Here is an 18,115-nt window from a genome sequence, read left to right on the forward strand (position 1 = left end):
ATATTACAGCGTCAATTGTTTCTCTCTCGCCTTTGCATTTCTCTCACCCGCTTTCCCCCTTTAGGGGTGTACTTATACCATTACCCGTTTACACTCTGCCTCATGTCCTTATTTCCAATCTCGGTTAGGCAGCACTTTTATTCCGAATAAGTACCCAAAGTTCTCTTGGAATATTACCCCTGTCCCGACATATCTTAGTGCTTTCTTTGGTATCCCCTTGTCGTTTCTCCCGTTCATGTGTATCTCTTATTCTGCACACGAGGAATGTTATGCTACCTCTGTGTCGTACAGGACACTCTACTCCTACATAATCCTTTTCTCATTTTCAAAACGTATTCTGTTCGTCCATGTTTATCCGTATCATATCAGTCACTTTCTAGCCTTCATTCTACCTCGTTTCTCACCTTTCTATAACTTGACCTTTCACAATCCCATCACTTATGGTACTTGTGTCCTCGATTATACACGTCATAACCTATTACTACGCTGTGTTCCGCTTTCTTCTTATTCCTTCTTCTTCGTTAACTCATCTTCTTCACCGACCGATCCGGCCCGTCCTACGCGTCCTCTTAAGGTTTCTACCCGTTTCGCAGACTCTAACTTTCCTTAGGTTACTCTGGCTTCTCGTTTGCTCCTTACGTCTGAATTGGTAGGGTTTTCAGAAAACTTCCCAGGGGGGTCACCCATCCTAAAATTTTCCTCATTTCAAAGACGCTTAACTTTGAAACTCCAATAAAATCAGGTGCGTTAATGCTGGTGCGATCGCGTCACCTCACCGCATGACCTTCGTCACATAATCTGGGTAAATTGAGATCTTAACATATTCCAAAACGTCCTCATGACATAGTTCGCCCGCTGTCTTATCCATACATTCCTACCTGTCACAATTCTCTTTCCTTCACACCCTTGTCCTAATCGTGTCTTTACTTCCTTTAACTATAATCTTATCATATCTTTCTCCTACTTATCAATTCAACCGATACCTTAATATATCACTCTATCAAAATCTACCGGCCCTTTCTAAATCATCTCTTAATAGCACAAGTCCTTTCCGAACTAATGGTTACCACATCCCCGTCGACCTCCTATTTACTATTGTCACCAATTCCACCGTTAACTTATTCCTAAAAGACAGTCATACTCACAGCTCAGTCAATTCCCATCGTTACTGTTAGCACGACTTTTTCAAAACATATTCCAAGCTTACATTTCACTCCCATATCATTTCTAGAAAAATTTCGGCAGAGTTTCCTCTGTATTTCTTACTATCCCCAAACCTGCACGCGCAGAAATACCAACGAGGCCTCGCGGGGCCATCATATACATCATATCATATCGTATCGTACCATAGCGCACAGGGCTCCCAATATCCACAATAGTATGAAAACAATTAACTCACCGAGCGAACCCGCAGACTCTCGCAATACTCATAATCATGCTGGCCCTCAAATCATGACACAAATACATAATGAAAGTTTTTCAAAGAACAATATGCTTTTTACCTTTCTCAAATCAAATAAAATCTGTAACATATAAAACTTATAATACAATGCGTAATAATACATCGGCTTACATAACCGCTTACATAACCGACATCTTATACCCACGACACTGCCTGCAAAGTCTCTAACACAGAAAATGAAACCATAACATAATAATCGACTCGGCGATAAGATCCGGAGGAGAATGGAGCCGCCATCCATTGGAACATATTCTACTAATATCTTGACTCACACAGGTGTACCGCGCGGCATGAAACGCAACCCCGAAGAAAGGGGATCGGACGGAATATGTACTAAGTATGTAAAGCATGAACATACGGTAAAGCGGGATTACACCTCAAAGTAAAGAGTATAGAAAAATCATAAGACTTGCCTTTAAAACATATATCATGCATGTCAATGTCATGAAATCATTGTCAAAACATATAGCGTGTCCCGGCCCTCTATTGAGGGACTCGGTGGGTAAAATCATAATATGCATATATAAAGATGTATACATATAACGTGCCCCGGCCCTTTGACAAGGACGCGGTAAGTAAAATCATATCGTCATCATGCATGCATATACATATATATACATACCGTACCCGGCCCCTCTAGTGAGGGACTCGGTGAATAGCGTGTCCCGCCCCCGCTGTAAGGGACTCGCATGCCATCACGGCCACCATCTCCATATCATCATCATATCATATATATATACGTGCCCCCTCTGAGTGAGGACGCGGTGAATAATGCAATGGAATTGCACGAATACATGCCCTGCCCCGGGACGCAGTGAAGGACATATTGAGGCTGGCACGAGCGGAGTAGTGACAAACCATATGCATATAAAACATCATCATTGACTCAATGAAGTAATCTAAACGAATCGTCATTTGAAAATTGGAACAATATTTATATCAAATACCTTTTGGACGATACTCGGAAACATATCAAACATTATAAACATATTAAAGGACCGTAGGGATCATAGTCATATGTCAAGCCAATCCGAGTCCGCCTCGGAAAGTTACGGACCTTATTCACTTTAAGACTTTCTACGAACATATCGAAGCAATCCGAGCCCTCCCGAAAGTTACGCCGTTCGTAGTTACGGAATCATTTAAAAACGAAACTCTTTTGAAAACAAAATTTTTATGTAACTTTTGAAATCCAAATCATACCAATGACATAAAGACCATAACTTGATCACATTAAGGATACGAATATCAAGAAACAAATAAGAATCATAGACATGCTCGGATTGCAAGAATAGAATTACCTCGAAACTCGTGTCATAGCCTAATTACAACTAGGACATGCCAAAAGAAAGAAGGGGTGAGCTTTACATACCTTAGCCGCTTCCTAAGCTAATCCGAACTTACGTCTCGACTTCTTATGATCTACAATAATGTCATTAGGCGTCAACCATTAGTCATAAGCATTGAAGAATTCAATTCCAAACCATCACTTGTCTACAGAAATTCCGGCAGCATTTCCCCTATATATTCAACGACCCCGAGAATTCAACTCGGCCAATCAACAACAACCATACCAACAACCATACCAACAACATTTATAAGTGATTCAAAACGCATTCTAACATTAATAATTCCTTTCTACACAATTTGGCAACACTCCATATATCCAATTCAACCACTTGCATTCAAACCAATATTCATGCTCATACGTCCAATTACTAATCCGAAACCATTCAAACCATATCCAAGAACATTTTAAACAATTCATACAATATTTTCAACAACCCAAACAATATGCCATTCCACCAGAAACCCTCCAAATACATTAGGAACATCAATAACACATTTTCTTCTTCCAAGTTCATAAACTATATCAACAATTCCATACGTTAGCATTATCATTTTCATCAATTCAAGCAACTATATTAAAATCATATTACGTTCTAAATCAGCCAACAACAATTACGACTTCCATTTGAGTCATCAAACCTTCATTTTCATCACATAATCCGCAACAACCAACAACCAAAATACTACATAAAATTGGTTCTACACTTCTACACCACACTACATATACACGGCCACAACACAACACACCATAATCTCATGAATTTCATTCATTTCCATACGCTACAACACGTCCAAAACATCCATAAAACATGTAAAGGAGGATAGAACCTTACCTTCTTCCACTTGTCTTCACCTCTACCTTTCTCGGCCAAGGTTCTTCTTACAAGAACGGATGGTTTTCTTGTTCCAACGACTATTCCACGTTGTAGAGAACCTCCCACTTAGTAGAAAAGCTTGAAAGAATTGATTTTTCTTGATCAAACTTGAGACACCATATTCGGCCATAGCTTGGCCGAATGGTCTCTCTCTCTCTCTTTCTCCTTGCTTCTTGAATTTTCTAGTGTGGAATGAAAAATATGTCTTGCATGGTCTTTACTTGTACATATATATATACAAATATATTGCACATGGCCGGTCACATGGCCGGCCATGCCTCCTTTTTTTTTCTTTTTTCCAATTTTTCTCTAATTCTCTAGAATTTTCTTTAAGTCATAAAAGATGAGTAATTATTTGACTTGGTCATCCCTTGGCCTATATATATACCTCTCACAATATAAATGAACACATGTCCTCTTTTATGGCTTAAAATAAGTGGCCAACCATGGGGTGGGGCCCACGGCCACTTGGCCATTTTTGGCTATTTCATGAAATATTTCTTCCAACCTTTAGCCCCTAATTTTTCCTTGTTCCAAATTTACCCTTAATGCTCCATACCAATAAAAGGGTGAATTTGCCACTCATGCATTCTTAACAAAGCCGGAAAAATTTTAACCTTGTCCTTAACTTTCCACAACCTACTCGGAATGTCTCGACGTACGAAATACGGGATATAACATCCTTCTCCCTTTTAGAACATTCGTCCTCGAATGTTCAACTAGTCCTGCGAGGTCTCATAAGCATCTCGGGGAAGTTCCCTTTTATAGCCATCACCTACCGTTCATTCATCAATCCGCATACCAACTCCGGAATTTGGATCACTTATTCTTCATCTCTTCTTTAACTTCCTAGGTCATTTCCTCCCTGTTATTGTTCCGCCACACGAACTCGGACCCTTATAATCGTAACACAAGCGCTTACGACTTTGCACCTCATTAACAGATCCCAGTGTCCTCTTGGGTTCCTTATCCTTGCTGACACCCTTTTGGTACCTTTAGCTCGAAGGTCTTTCTCGCTCCTACTCTCCTGTTACACCTTACATTGCAATCTCTGTAAAAATATGCGAAGATGTTCAAATTAGTCCAAGAATTATCTCAGCGTCGCTTCATCCATCCTTATGTTCCGCCTTGTCTCCTCTGTCCTCAGCACTGCTCCTGTTTTAGTGATTGGCCTAAACCATCGTTACATTTTTCTGTAATGTACCCGAAATATCACAACTGCATTGTCCTCGCTACGCCTTTACTCTTCTTATCAAATACTTACTTAGTCCTATTCTTAGCATACCAATACTTACAGGTGGCATCGCTGTCCTTGTACAACTTATATAAGGTACGTTCACCCTTAGATATGGTCCTTCCGTCCTCTGGTTTATCCTGCTCTACATATCTTGTTTATACTGAATCTTGCTCGTCCTATTTTGTCATATTTCTCTCCCTTCCTTTAATCGCTCTTGACTCCCTCACTTCCTACCATAAGGGTTTTCTATTCCCTCTCCTTTAATACTGACAAGTTGCTACAGCATTAGCGAACACCTCTATAGCCAACATCTTGGCCCTTAATCTAGCACAGAGCACACCCCCACAGTTCGCGGGCAGGAGACCAGACAGCACTGGGTATTCAGGAGCAGGTCAGAGCTCCAGGGCCTCGGGTTCACAGATGGATAGAGGTTCCAGCCAGTTGAGGCCACCCCTACCCCGATGTCCTCACTGTAGGAGACACCACCCGGGGGGGGAGTGTTATCGTGCCACAGGCGCTTTTTACGCCCCGTGGGCCAGCGGGGCCACTTTATGAGAGATTGTCCCTCGGGGGCGGCGGGAGGGCCGGCCCGGCCTGCGGGGTCGATTCTTTGGTTCATCTTCTTCGTAGCTACTCCGCCCTATGGAGCCGGGTATCTGTACCGGCACCGAGGCGGTGGTAGAGGTCGCGCGGAGTTCCCGGTTCTAAAGCGGTCCTTCGAACCGCATATACGCCTTGGCGAGTAGGCGACATCCGGAGGCGGCACCGAATGCGGATCCGAATATGAGCCCTTATTGTAATATTCTTATGTATGTATTTGTTGTATGAATGTTGTTTAATAGCGGCAAGTAGAGATCCGAAAGCCGATAATCGGTATTTATAAATAACGACGATCAAGGTATGTCCGTCGCCATAAGGAACTTGGGAATACGAGACGGGAAGTAGGCGTATTCGCTACGAGGAGTTAGTATCGAGGGTTGAAGAGGGATAAAATAGTAAGTGTGTTATGAGCGTTCGAAAGCTCGGTAGGACTTCAACTTACCATTATTTGACGAAGGTCATGTGATGAGGCGGACGCGTCATACGGTGTTAAAGCATCGTATTTCATCGAGTTAGAGAGGTTAAGCGTCTTTGGTGAGAGCAAATTCGGGGATGGGTGACCCCCTGAAGTGTTGCGAAAAATCTTATAAATTCGATATAGGAAGCAATAAGAAACTAGAGTAGCCTACGGAAATTAGAGTAATCGAGTGGGCGGAAACCTTAAGAGGTCGCGTAGGATTTGAGCGGACTAGGCCGGGGGAAAGAAAAAGGATGCGTCACAGCTCGAGGATTAGGGTGAGTGGGGATAGTGCTAGGAATATTTTGTAAGTAAGATAGGAGAAATTGTGTCTATATAAGTATGCACAATGATATTTGGAAAGAAAAGAAATTGAGTAGAAGGACGGCAAAGGGAACAGAATGTCAGAATAAAAGTGCCGCCTAAATGAGATTGGGAAATGCGGACATAAGGCAAATATAATTGTGTAATAATATAAGCACACCCTAAAGGGGGAAGTGGATGCGAGAGATGCAAGTGCAAGATGGAGCCAACACTACGATATGTTTGATACGGATGCTCGGGCTACAGGTGAGATTCCTTGTCGAGGCAAGCTAATAAGGTTTAAAATCCGAAAAAAAAAAGGCCGTAACTAGGATGGGGTATACGTTATGCAAGTCGTATGGAGGTAGTTATGTTACATTTGAATGCTTATGTGATAGGGATGAGCCTAAGTAAATTTCTAATGAAAAAGTTCGGATTCGGCGATAACAATAGATTCTGAATTTTGGATACATTAAGGAAAGATGTAAAGATTGCGGCTTATAATGTGTGACCGAAAAAATTGAAAGACGAGATCTAAGCAAAGGAACAATAGAAGAGTTGAATCAAAGATAAAGATATGACTTAAGAAAATGATAATGAGATAAAGAAGGAAAGAAGGAATATGACCGGCGAGATACGGTCGCATGCTATGGTAATAAAGGGAATTTCCCCGAGATCCTTATACGACTTTATAAGACTAGTCAACATTCGAGGACGAATGTTCTAAAGGGGGGAAGGATGTTATATCCCATATTTTGTACATTGGAACAATCCGGGTTAACTATGATAAGTTAGGGACAAGACCAGTCCGGGATACGAAGTCGGGACTTTTGACCTTCGATTTTGTTTTGAGACATAGTTTGTTCATGAATTGGTGGGCATGGAACATTTTGGAAAATTTGGGACGAAAAGTGGAATTTTGAGAAGTTGGAAATTATTGGAAAATTTGGCCCTTGGCTGTGTGGCTTTGGAGATGGCCCCACACATTTTGTGGCCAAATTTAATTGGTCCAACCCATGTGTGGGCCATGGACACTTGGATGATTCACCTAGGAGCATAAAGGATGACTAATACGTCATCTTTCTTCATTTCCACACACTTAGAAAAATCAAGAATTTGAAGAACAACAACAACAACCATTCGGCCAAGGGGCAAAAATTCAAGACCAAGATTTAGCCATCCCAAAATTATTTCTTCCTAGCAAACCTACTAGCGGGAAGGTCCTTGTTAACGTGGAGTGGTTGTTTGGGGCAACAAACCGTTCGTTTGCATCCGTTGCTAACCCTAGCCAAGTTGGAAGTTGTGAAGAAAGGTAAGGTTTAATCTTGTTTTTATATGTTATAGATGGTTTAGGTGTGTTGTAGTATGTAAATATGGATGAAATTCATGGAAATATTGCATGTGGAAGTGAGCCGTGTGCATGGTGTGTTGACCGTGGATGTGTGTTGTGTATAGAAATGATGAATTAGATTCTATTCTAGCATGTTTGGTTGTTGTAATGTGATGAGATGAATGAAAATCATGAAGTTGGCATAGAGGGGTGTTGGCCGAATATGGGTCATGTTATGTGACAAGAATGGATTAATTCTACTTAGTGTTTTAGTTGTTGTCGTTATGAATTCTACGTTGACGATAAGAGTTTAATGACTCAAATTGATATTGTAAACGTTGCGGGCTGATTTGGAGGTTATTGTGAATTTGATGTAATTTGTATATTTGTGAGAATGACATTGTTGGAATGTGAATTGTTGGTGCAAATCATGATTTGGAAGTTGAGAATGTGTTATGGATGTTGTTCTCGGGTTTGGGACAGTTTTCGGGTAAGTTGGAGTATTTGTTGGATTGTTGGAAATATTGTGTGAATTGTTTAAAGAGTTCTTGAATGTTGCTTGAATGGTTTCGGATTGGTAATTGAATATGTGAGCTTTAGTGTTAGTTTGATTGTATATTGGTTTGTATGTATGAAATTGTAGTGAACACAATTGGAATGTTGTCGGAATATATGGAGAATAATTATTAATGTTCGAATGCGTTCCGTATTGATTGTTGATGTTGCTAGAATGATTGTTGGTGTTGTGTTGTTGAATTTGGCCGTAGTTGAATTCTCGGGGTTGTGCGTTATAGGGAAATCTTGCCCAAATTTCCGTAGAATTATGTGCTAGTTTGGAAATGAACTCTTAAATACCTATAGTTGACATTGGCATTTATTAATGTTATGTAGATCTTGGGGAGTCCGAGACCTAGGTTTGATTTGGATTAGCTTTGAAAGCGATCGAGGTATGTAAAGCTCAAATTATTACTTTGGCGTCGCCTTAGTTGGCAAATAATGCCATGACACGAGCTCGAGGGAAATTCATTCTCGCATCCGAGCATGTCTATGGACTTTATTTGTTTCTTGGTCTTCGTATGCGTGATGTGATGAAATATTGTACATGTCTTTGGAATATTTGATTTTCCAATGTTGCATGAGAATTTTGTTTTTAAAAAGTTCCGTAACTACGAACGCAATAACTTTCACGTAAAGGCTCGATTGCCTCGATATGTTCGTTGGAACTTTTAGGGCACATGATGACGAGGTTTTCCATAGGGCGGGCCCGACTAGTCGACATCCATCCGTGGGCCCCGCGACTTCCTTTATGTACTTCTGATGACTTTTGAAAGAATATGATATGACTATTGTCCCGATTTCAAGTACGATCATTTTACTTATCTTTTGAGTTTATGATAATATCTTATGCATATGGTTACTCACTACTTCCTCGCTCGTGCAAATGGTCATTGCATCTTTCGCCGAACCGGTTATGTATGCATTAAACGCACTATATGATATTTTGGAGTATGACGTATTCACGTTAGCTCCTCACTTATCGGGGCAGTGTATGTGTATATGTGACATTGGCCCGTGTTTTTGACCGCGTATGTGTATATGTGTATTGTACGGCTGGTTTTTGTATTAGATATGGGTATATGTGACGTGTACCGGGGTTTTTTGACCGCATGGTATGTGAGGTTTGGAGATACGAAATCTTCCTGGAGTGTGATGTATTATGGCGCCATCGACGGGCGGGCGACCATATTTTCTCGAGCCCTATGCATGATTTGTATTTTGAAAAGAAACATTTTGCATTTTTTGATATGCACTTATTGCTCTCGTTCTGCCGATTACACTTATTTGCCATCAGATTCTTTGCATATACTAAATATATTTAATCGACCTCTTTCTTCGGGGTCGCGTTGTCATGCCCGCAGCACACCACGATTCCGCATCCGCGATCCAGGACACCCATTGATCGTCAGTTGGAGTGCTCCCTTTATTCGAGAGCCCATATTTTAGTATATATTGAACGTTGCATATGTATTTGTTTGTTCGAGGCACGGGGCGGGGCCCCCGTCCCGTCATATGATTACTCGTTTATGCAGCAGAGGTCCGTAGACGTATATGTGGGTTGTTACTGTGCATGTGTGTTAAATATGTTATATGTTCTGGGCGGTCCTTTTCGCCGTGGCAGCCTTGTCAGCTTGCATTAAACTTAGTAATAGCAAGCGGCTTGGTTAACATATCTGCGAGATTCTTTAACGTGTGAACTTTCTTTACCACAATCTCACCCGCAAAGAATGGTATCTCTCGATAAAGTGGTATTTAACGCTAATATGCTTGGTTAGCGAGCATGATGAGAATCGTCTTAGTAAGATGAATAGCACTTTTCTATTTATCGAAAAATACAAATGGTAGTACCCTCAACACCAAGAATCAATAAGAAGACCTTTCAATCCATGTATTTTAACACCTTCGATTCTGTATATAAATTTTCTCGTAGTAGAAAGGGTTAGTAATAGGCCGTAATTATTAACTCCCAAGAGATAGCACTAGAGCACAGTTGAAAAATGTACTAGAAATAAATCTCTATGATCGAGATCACCACCATATCTGTAATCAATCTAACCCAACAACATCATAGGACGATGCCTTGGCTCTATCAATTACCAAACTAATATCAACTAACCTTTCACATAACTAAGTATCCATCATCGGCATGCCAATGATCCTCGATTATGCATGTATCGGCTCACCATGCTTACCGCAAAAGCTAAATCGTATCTAGTGCAAACCATAGCACACATAAGGCTACCAACAACATCAGCATACGGGATAGTAGACATCCTCTCAATGTCCCTCCTCGACTTAGGACAAGAATCTCCAAGAAAGACAATGGAAATGAGCGTGAGAAATGGAGTAGAAAGCAGGTTTACAATCAAATATATTAAACCTATCGAGGACTTTCTCAAAATACTTCCTTTGAGACAAAAAGCTTCCCAAACTTTTATCCCCGTGAATCTCCATACCAGAATCTTCTTAGCCGCACCAAGGTCCTTCGTATGTCAAACTCGAATTAAGTTGAGATTTTAACTTGTTGATCAAAGAGTTTTTCTTTAGAAGCAATCAACATATCATCAACATAACAACAAGTAAACGAAGGAACCACATAAAAAAAGCATCGAAAATATACACAATTATCATACTCTTACGCGTGTAGTCTTGCCCAATCATAAAGGAATCAAACCTTTTGTACCATCATCTTCAGCTTGTTTAAGGCTATAAAAGAGATCTTTTCAACCAACAAAACAAAATTGTTCCTTGCCAGAACAACAAAAACCCTTGGGTTGCTTCATATAAATTTTCTTCTTCTAACTCTCCATGAAGAAATGCGCTTTAACATCAAGTTGCTCAACTCAAGTCAAAAGAGCAACAATAGCAAGTAACAACGTAATAGATTATGACGAACAATAGAGAGAAAACTTCATTAAAGTTAATACCTTTCCTTTTGGTGGTAACCACGAACCACTAAGCAAGCACCATCTTGCTTCTTCAACAGCCCGGAATACCATCTTTTAGTTTGTAGATCCATTTTAGTGTCGATGCCGACGACCTTTAGGCAATTTCACATAACTCCCATGTATTATTTTGTGCAAGCTTTTCATCTCTTCTTGCATAGCCACTAACCAATTTGAGGACTAGGAACAAGAAAATTGCCTGCGGAGTAAGTAGAAGGATCAACTCTCTTTTCGAATTTATCTTGTGCAAGCTGCAAGAGCATAAGCAATAAAAGCTTTATCATCATCAAGACAAGATATCGAGCGGGCTTCTTTATAACTGCGTCTCCGGCTCATCACGAGCAATAACATGACCATCCTCCACATGTGGCTCGACGGGACGGTGGTACGGGTACTTGGCTCATCACCGTGGAGCCACCTCCTTAGCTGAGGAATTGTAGAAGAAATAGGGGCCAACTTCGCGAGCTTTATGGCTCACTTCTACCTCCACCTTCTCACTGGCATCTTTCATATCATCATTATCCGTAGAGGAAACAACAGACTCTTTCCCAGAAGATGACATAACGGCCTCATTAAAAGTTACATCCCGAAAGCTGGGGTTAAGCAAGCAAGGCATTGCTGGTGAAATGTTTGCTAAATCATGCTTTTCCAAGACAAATTGTAACTGGGTAGTCACAGCTGCCTCGGAGTAGATATTAATATCAGTTTCTTTCGACGCTTGTGCCTCTTCCTGTTCTTTCTTCTTTCTTTCGTTTGCTTCCTCTTTGTTTCTTTTCCACTCCAAGTGTTACTTAAAGTAATCAAAGGAGCAGTTTGCAGTTATAGCAATATTTTTTATTTTTTTTTTTTTTTGGCGACTTGAAGATATTCCACCCTCAGAAGGTTCCAGAGTTCGCTTTCCACTTCCAGAACCACTACCAGTATTCACAGACAAAGGACAATATACGGCTTCAGTTACAGCAGGCTCATCGTCAGAATCAGAAAGTTCATTGTCACCCTCAACAGTAGCTTCATTTGATTGTGGTGCAAAATTAGGATTTGTACTGTACATGACATGGTTTCCCCTGGCAAATGAGTTCCCAAATATTTCATTCAGTATGTCATAATCTTTAAGCCCGGTGTATCTGTACTTGGAAATATAAATATTCTTCTCTTTCTTTTGCTGGAAGAAAAACATTGAAACAGAATGTTAGTTCAATTGTATAAGGGTAGAATATAAGTGCTTTTGCTATCTCCCAAACTTACCTTCACATAATCACATGATTCACCCAAATATCAGATGAACATATACCCCTGAACTTTGGGAATAGGTGCAAATGTAACCTTACAGTAGCTTTTATTTTAATTAAAAATATTTCTTTAGCGAAAAGGGTATATTTACACCATTTGCCCAACGACAGGGTATATATGCATCACTTTTTTAACGAGGGGTATATCTGCTTTAAATCGCAAAGTTGAGGGGTATATTTGCACCTTTTTCCTAAAATAATACTTAATTAAAAGACTTTTTTTATTTGATATGTTATATAGAGCTATAATACAAAGCATTTTTTTTTAAAGTTTTGTTTGATAACTAAGCTAATTATAAAAAAAACAAATAAAGAAATTAAAATTTGGTATGAGTTGACGGGTTGGGTTATGATACATTGTTTACCCATCTGATCAATTCATCTCAAACCAACAAACTTTTCGACAAGGTTGAATAATGACTCATTTTGGTTCAGTTCATTTTGATCCGCCTAAATTAGGCCGTAACTGTTCATTTGCAGATCCTATTTCCTGGGCAGGATATTGAAATCTTTGACATTGCTGGAATGGTTTCCACTTTATTTTGAAGTTTAAGCTTTAAACAACTACTACAATGGTGGACATTGACTAAATGAAAAAAAAAAAAAAAAAATGTAGTACAGCAGTCCAAATTTGACCATTTATTTCCCATAACTTTGACTTTAAAAAGAGAAGAGAATAAGATTAGTTTAAACTTTTTGGCTATTATATAAAGGCTAGTGTGTGTCTATATATAGTAACAAAAGACTAAGAAGAAAAGTTCATCAGTGAGGGATTTTAAATTTTGCATGCAAACGTAAAGATGGTTGGTTTTTCAAGATTGATATCAACAATCTCCAAGAAAATTGTGAAACCATTTTCTCCCACCCTAGAATTCACAAACTTTCCCTCCTTGATCAATTGATGGGCAACTTTTATATGCCCCTTGTGCTATTTTACCCAAAACACCAACTAGATAACTTCCCATGACAAGAACCTAAACAACTCTCTAAACTTCCTGAAAATTCATTGTCAAAAGCAATAAGTTATCACCATCCATGGGTGGAAGTTTAAGAGACAATGCCAGCATCCATTGTGATGACACCTACGATTCTTGATTCAGGATTTTCTTCAAGAAAAAAAAAAGTCTTTTGTTTTTATTCAAAGTGTTCAAAAGTTAATATATGCACATAAACACAAAAAATTTACACTATATATACACTGTAATTTTTTGCCTAGGGTGTTCACCTGAACACCTTAGGCCTCTTTAAATCCGCCCCCAGACACTGGGGCAGAATTTTCGGAAGTTGAAGTTAATTGTTTGATGGATCAAGTGGTTCATCGCCCAGACTTAACATTTCCTTCAGGGTTACCCTGGAGGAATGTCCCTCCACCAAATGCTGGAGGTTGTTTGAGTGTGGAGGAGTAGCAATCAGCGTGTACTTGTCACACAAGGTGGATAACGGGTGTAGTGCCCTCTTCTTCTTAAGGGATTGCGCTGCATTAACTCAACAATATCCAAACGGAGAATTAGCATGCACTCCACATTTTGTCCAGGATTCATTAATATCATCACGACCTGAAGGTCCTCTGGACTTCCCAGTTGTGGTTTAGCCAAATACACAAGAAAGTAACAAACTCGAAAAGAGGTTTTTCTTATCTGAATCCAAGCTAAGAGCCCTCAAAGCTTTGGTTGCTGCTGATGGATCATCAGCAGTGCAAAATCCAACAAGCGCTAAGGTTGTCAGTGCACTTGTTTACAAATGTGCAGCAGCTGGTGGCGCAAACATATTGAGTGGTAATAATTCTTCATCTCATTTGGTATTGGTATCGGATCTGCGGAAAACAATTTCACCACCAATACCATCAGTCTCCACAATTGGGAATATTCTCACAGCCTTTTCTGTGCCAATATATAACAAAACAGGAGACCTTAGGTTGCCGAAATTAGTAGCCGATATAAGAAAGTCCAAACACGAGCTTTCCAACAGAGATAATTTCAAAGAAAATGAGTGGGTCTCAGAGATGCTAGAATACACAAATAGAATTAATACAGGAAGAGAGGATGATCAGTCTTATCGCCCGAAGAATTCATGTCACGACGTGTATCGATGCAGTAGCATATGTAACATTCCATTTCATGGTTTGGATTTTGGATGGGGGAGGCCTAGTAGAGCAACCACATGGCAAGTTCACCATTTAGCAATGTGTTTTACCTGATGAGTACACATGATCATAGTAGAGGAATTGAAGGGGTTGTCAACTTGAATGAACAACAACTGTCAATTTTTGAACAAGACAAGGACCTTCTCCAATTTGCTACTCCTGTTGATGATCATGTTCATGAGGAGGAAGAGAAATATTGCATGGAACCTTTCTAACCATATTGCAAAGTGAATAAATTCTTACATGTGATCACAAGGAGCTTATAATTCACTAAGTTTATAAACTTGAATGTCCTATGTTTCTAAATTTCTAATTCAATTTATATATGGTGTGTTTGTTTATTTTCTTGTAGAACACAAATTTTTGTTAGTGATTTTTTGTCTTTCAATTCATGGGGACAAGCCTCACAAGTCACAAGGAACCTGTCAGCTCAGTATTTAAAGGCTTTATTCTAATAAGAGTACAGGACTTTTGAGTCGAGATTACGCAACTACCTCCGCTGCTTAGAGTCGTTGTAGCGTTGTGACGCTGAATTCATTTGAATTTAATATTTTTAACGTGAAATATAAATTTATGCATAATAATTTTTTAGAATTGCAACAAATGATATATCTGAATACATAATTCTAAAAAATACAATAAATTCAACACGAAATTTAAAGATTGAACATAGAGTTTAAATATACATTATTTATGTGGCCTTCAATCCCTGGATTCAATGCCATACGCTTGTTCAGTGCGTTACAATCAAGATTTTTCTTTGATTTTGTCTTCTAAGCATTTGCGTATTTATCAAACGCGTAAATAAATTAAAAGGTGTTTATAAGCTAGTTTGACCAAGCACTCTCCGATCTTTGAGCTATATTAAAAAATCAAAATTAAAATGTGAATGGAGCGGCATGTTGCCACAACCGAACGTTCTCCAAATTTAGTAAGTTTTTTCTTTGACCAAATCCAGAAACCAATACCAATCTCAAAAGTGTTTTTTTCCCAGCAACAATTGTTGGTATTAATTTTACTTAATGACATTGCTACGGATGACATAGTCTTGATCGATGAGACTCGTAGCGGAGTCAACGCTTAAAACTTTGGAGTCTAAAGGATTCAAGTTTGAGAGGACCAAGACAACTTGAGTGCAAGTTCGGTGAAGCACCTCAAGAGGCCGGCGTGGAAGTGAGGCTTAGTACCTTGTCATTCGAAGACAAGTAGTTTCAAGTATCTTGGGTCTATTATACAAGACGGTGGGAGATTTACGATGATGTCACACATCGTATTAGGGCAGGGTGGATGAAATGGAGGCTCGCTTCCGGAGTGCTATGTGATAAGAAAGTGCCACCACAACTTAAGGGCAAGTTCTACAAAGTGGTGGTTAGACCGACCATGTTGTATGGGGCGGAGTGTTGGCGCTTAAGATCTCTCACGTTCAAAAGATGAAAGTTGCCGAGATGAGAATGTTGAGATGGATGTGTGGGCACACCAAGAGTGACGGATTAGGAATGAGGCTATCAACAAGGTGGGAGTGGCCTCGGTGGAAGACAAGATGCGGGAAACGAGATCGAGATGGTTTGGACATGTGAAGAGGAGAGGCACGGATGCCCTAGTGCGGAGGTGTGGAGAGGTTGGCCATGGATGGTTTCGGAAGAGGTAGGGGTAGGCCAAGAAGTATTGGGGAGAGGTGATTAGACGATATAGCGCGACTGAATAGGACATGACCTTAGATAGAGGGTATGGAGGACTCGGATTAGGGTAGAAGGCTAGTAGACGTTTTATCCTTTCATATTAGTAGTCACATTTGTGCTTTGGTTTCTGCTACTATTTGTTATCCCGTACTTTGATTATCTTATTTTATCCGTGAGACTCTTTATCATGGCTTACGCTTTAGTTATTTGCATTTCCATATCGCTTGAATCTCTTGGCCTTATCTGACCTCGTGTTATGCTTTTATGCTTTTATGCTTTCTATTGAGTCGAGGGTCTTTCGGAAACAGCCGTCCTACCTTGGTGAGTCGTCCGTATACACTCTTCACGTTGTGGGATTTCATTGGTTTGTCGTTGTTGTTGTTGTTGACATTGCTACGGAAACAACTACGAATTTTTCTTCAGAAACCAAATTTCCACTGCCATAGAATTTCAAATTGTTGGGATTGAAATAATCAAGGCGTCATGCGGAAGCTAGTAATTTGCAAATCTTGAACGACGATAAATCAGAAAACAAAGAAAATATACTAAAAAGAGGTATAATACTATAATATGGTTTGACCAATTGGCCTGCATATTGAAAAACTAATATTAAAAGCATAAAAAATTATTGAGAGAATAATCTCCCCCTAAACGAGACTCTTTAGTGACTATATTGTGGATGCTCTTGCGTTTTTTAGTTGTGGGAAGGAGGTCTTCAATTTATAGATGTCCAAAACTTTTCCTCAAGACAAGGACTAGCCAATATGAAAGAGAATCAAATTTTCCTATCAGGAAAAGTAAAAGCAATTATGATAATACTTTGACTTTCCTTCAAGAGAAAAGCAAAAGTCAAATTTGGTAAGAAAATGAGGTCAAAAAACCCTAACACAAATTACACTAGTGAAACTCCAGAACATTGACATTGTCGTAATAATTCATCGGTAGAATTTGAAATTTCATAACACTAACTATAATTCTAGCACGGAGCCGAAAGGTGGCAGGGGGTTCTATTTTACTCAGCCAGATGCACTTCCATTCAATACAAAACTTCTTTGTATGATCATCAAAAGTAGATATTCAGAGAATATGATATTAAGCATATCAGCCCAACTCAAATGCATGATCCAATGAAATTTCAACCTTAAAACAGAATACCTAATACACAGGAGTAGCAAAAAAACCATACTAGAATGAGGCTGGAATTTTGAACATAGAAAGCAAAAAAAGGAAAAAGACATGGAATTTCTAGGCTTCAGCAACTTAGAGCATACTCTACAGCTCCCACTTGCGATGCGACCATCCCTTCCCGAATATGACTTAGGTTTGAGACTGATCGCGAGCAAGTTAGGAGCGAGATCTTTCTCGAGCTGGAGGTGAATGACTGCGTTGCCAAAAACATAAGATGAGCTTATAAAGACTCCGAGCTCGACCTTGGTCTCTAGGCAGAAGCGGATTCAGTATTAAGTTTTGTGGGTTCAACAGCTTTAAGGTTCATACCTATATTTGTTGCAGTTTTTGTTAATTTCAACACATAACTTATGCTCCGCGTCGAAGATAACAGGTTCAAACCTCTCTCAAGACCCTCATCAAGGTTTATATCAGGACTAAACCCATTTCTCATCATCTTTATTTGCATATTCAACTCATGTAATTACTTGATCCATCAGCTTACAGCATTAGAAAGAAAAATATGGACGAACACTGGTCAACTATGGTAGTGGAAAATTATGAAAAAGCTTGATAAAAGTAACCGCATTACAACAATTTCAGTAAGAACATCCAAGGCTCTAGCTAGTAGCATCCTCCTGAGTTTCATATTGAACAAACGCAAAATTCCTTCTAATCCTTACATTGAGTATTTTTCCATATGCTTCTTTATTACTCCCT

General features: G+C 39.5%; 1 pseudogene; it reads left to right on the forward strand.

The window, feature by feature from the left end:
* The first annotated feature begins 13,206 nt into the window (after window positions 1-13,206).
* Window positions 13,207-14,764, forward strand: LOC132062234 (acyltransferase Pun1-like; annotated as a pseudogene).
* The last annotated feature ends 3,351 nt before the right edge of the window (window positions 14,765-18,115 follow it).

This window comes from Lycium ferocissimum, chromosome 7 (assembly GCF_029784015.1).
Source record: "Lycium ferocissimum isolate CSIRO_LF1 chromosome 7, AGI_CSIRO_Lferr_CH_V1, whole genome shotgun sequence".
NCBI classification, from domain to species: Eukaryota; Viridiplantae; Streptophyta; class Magnoliopsida; order Solanales; family Solanaceae; genus Lycium; species Lycium ferocissimum.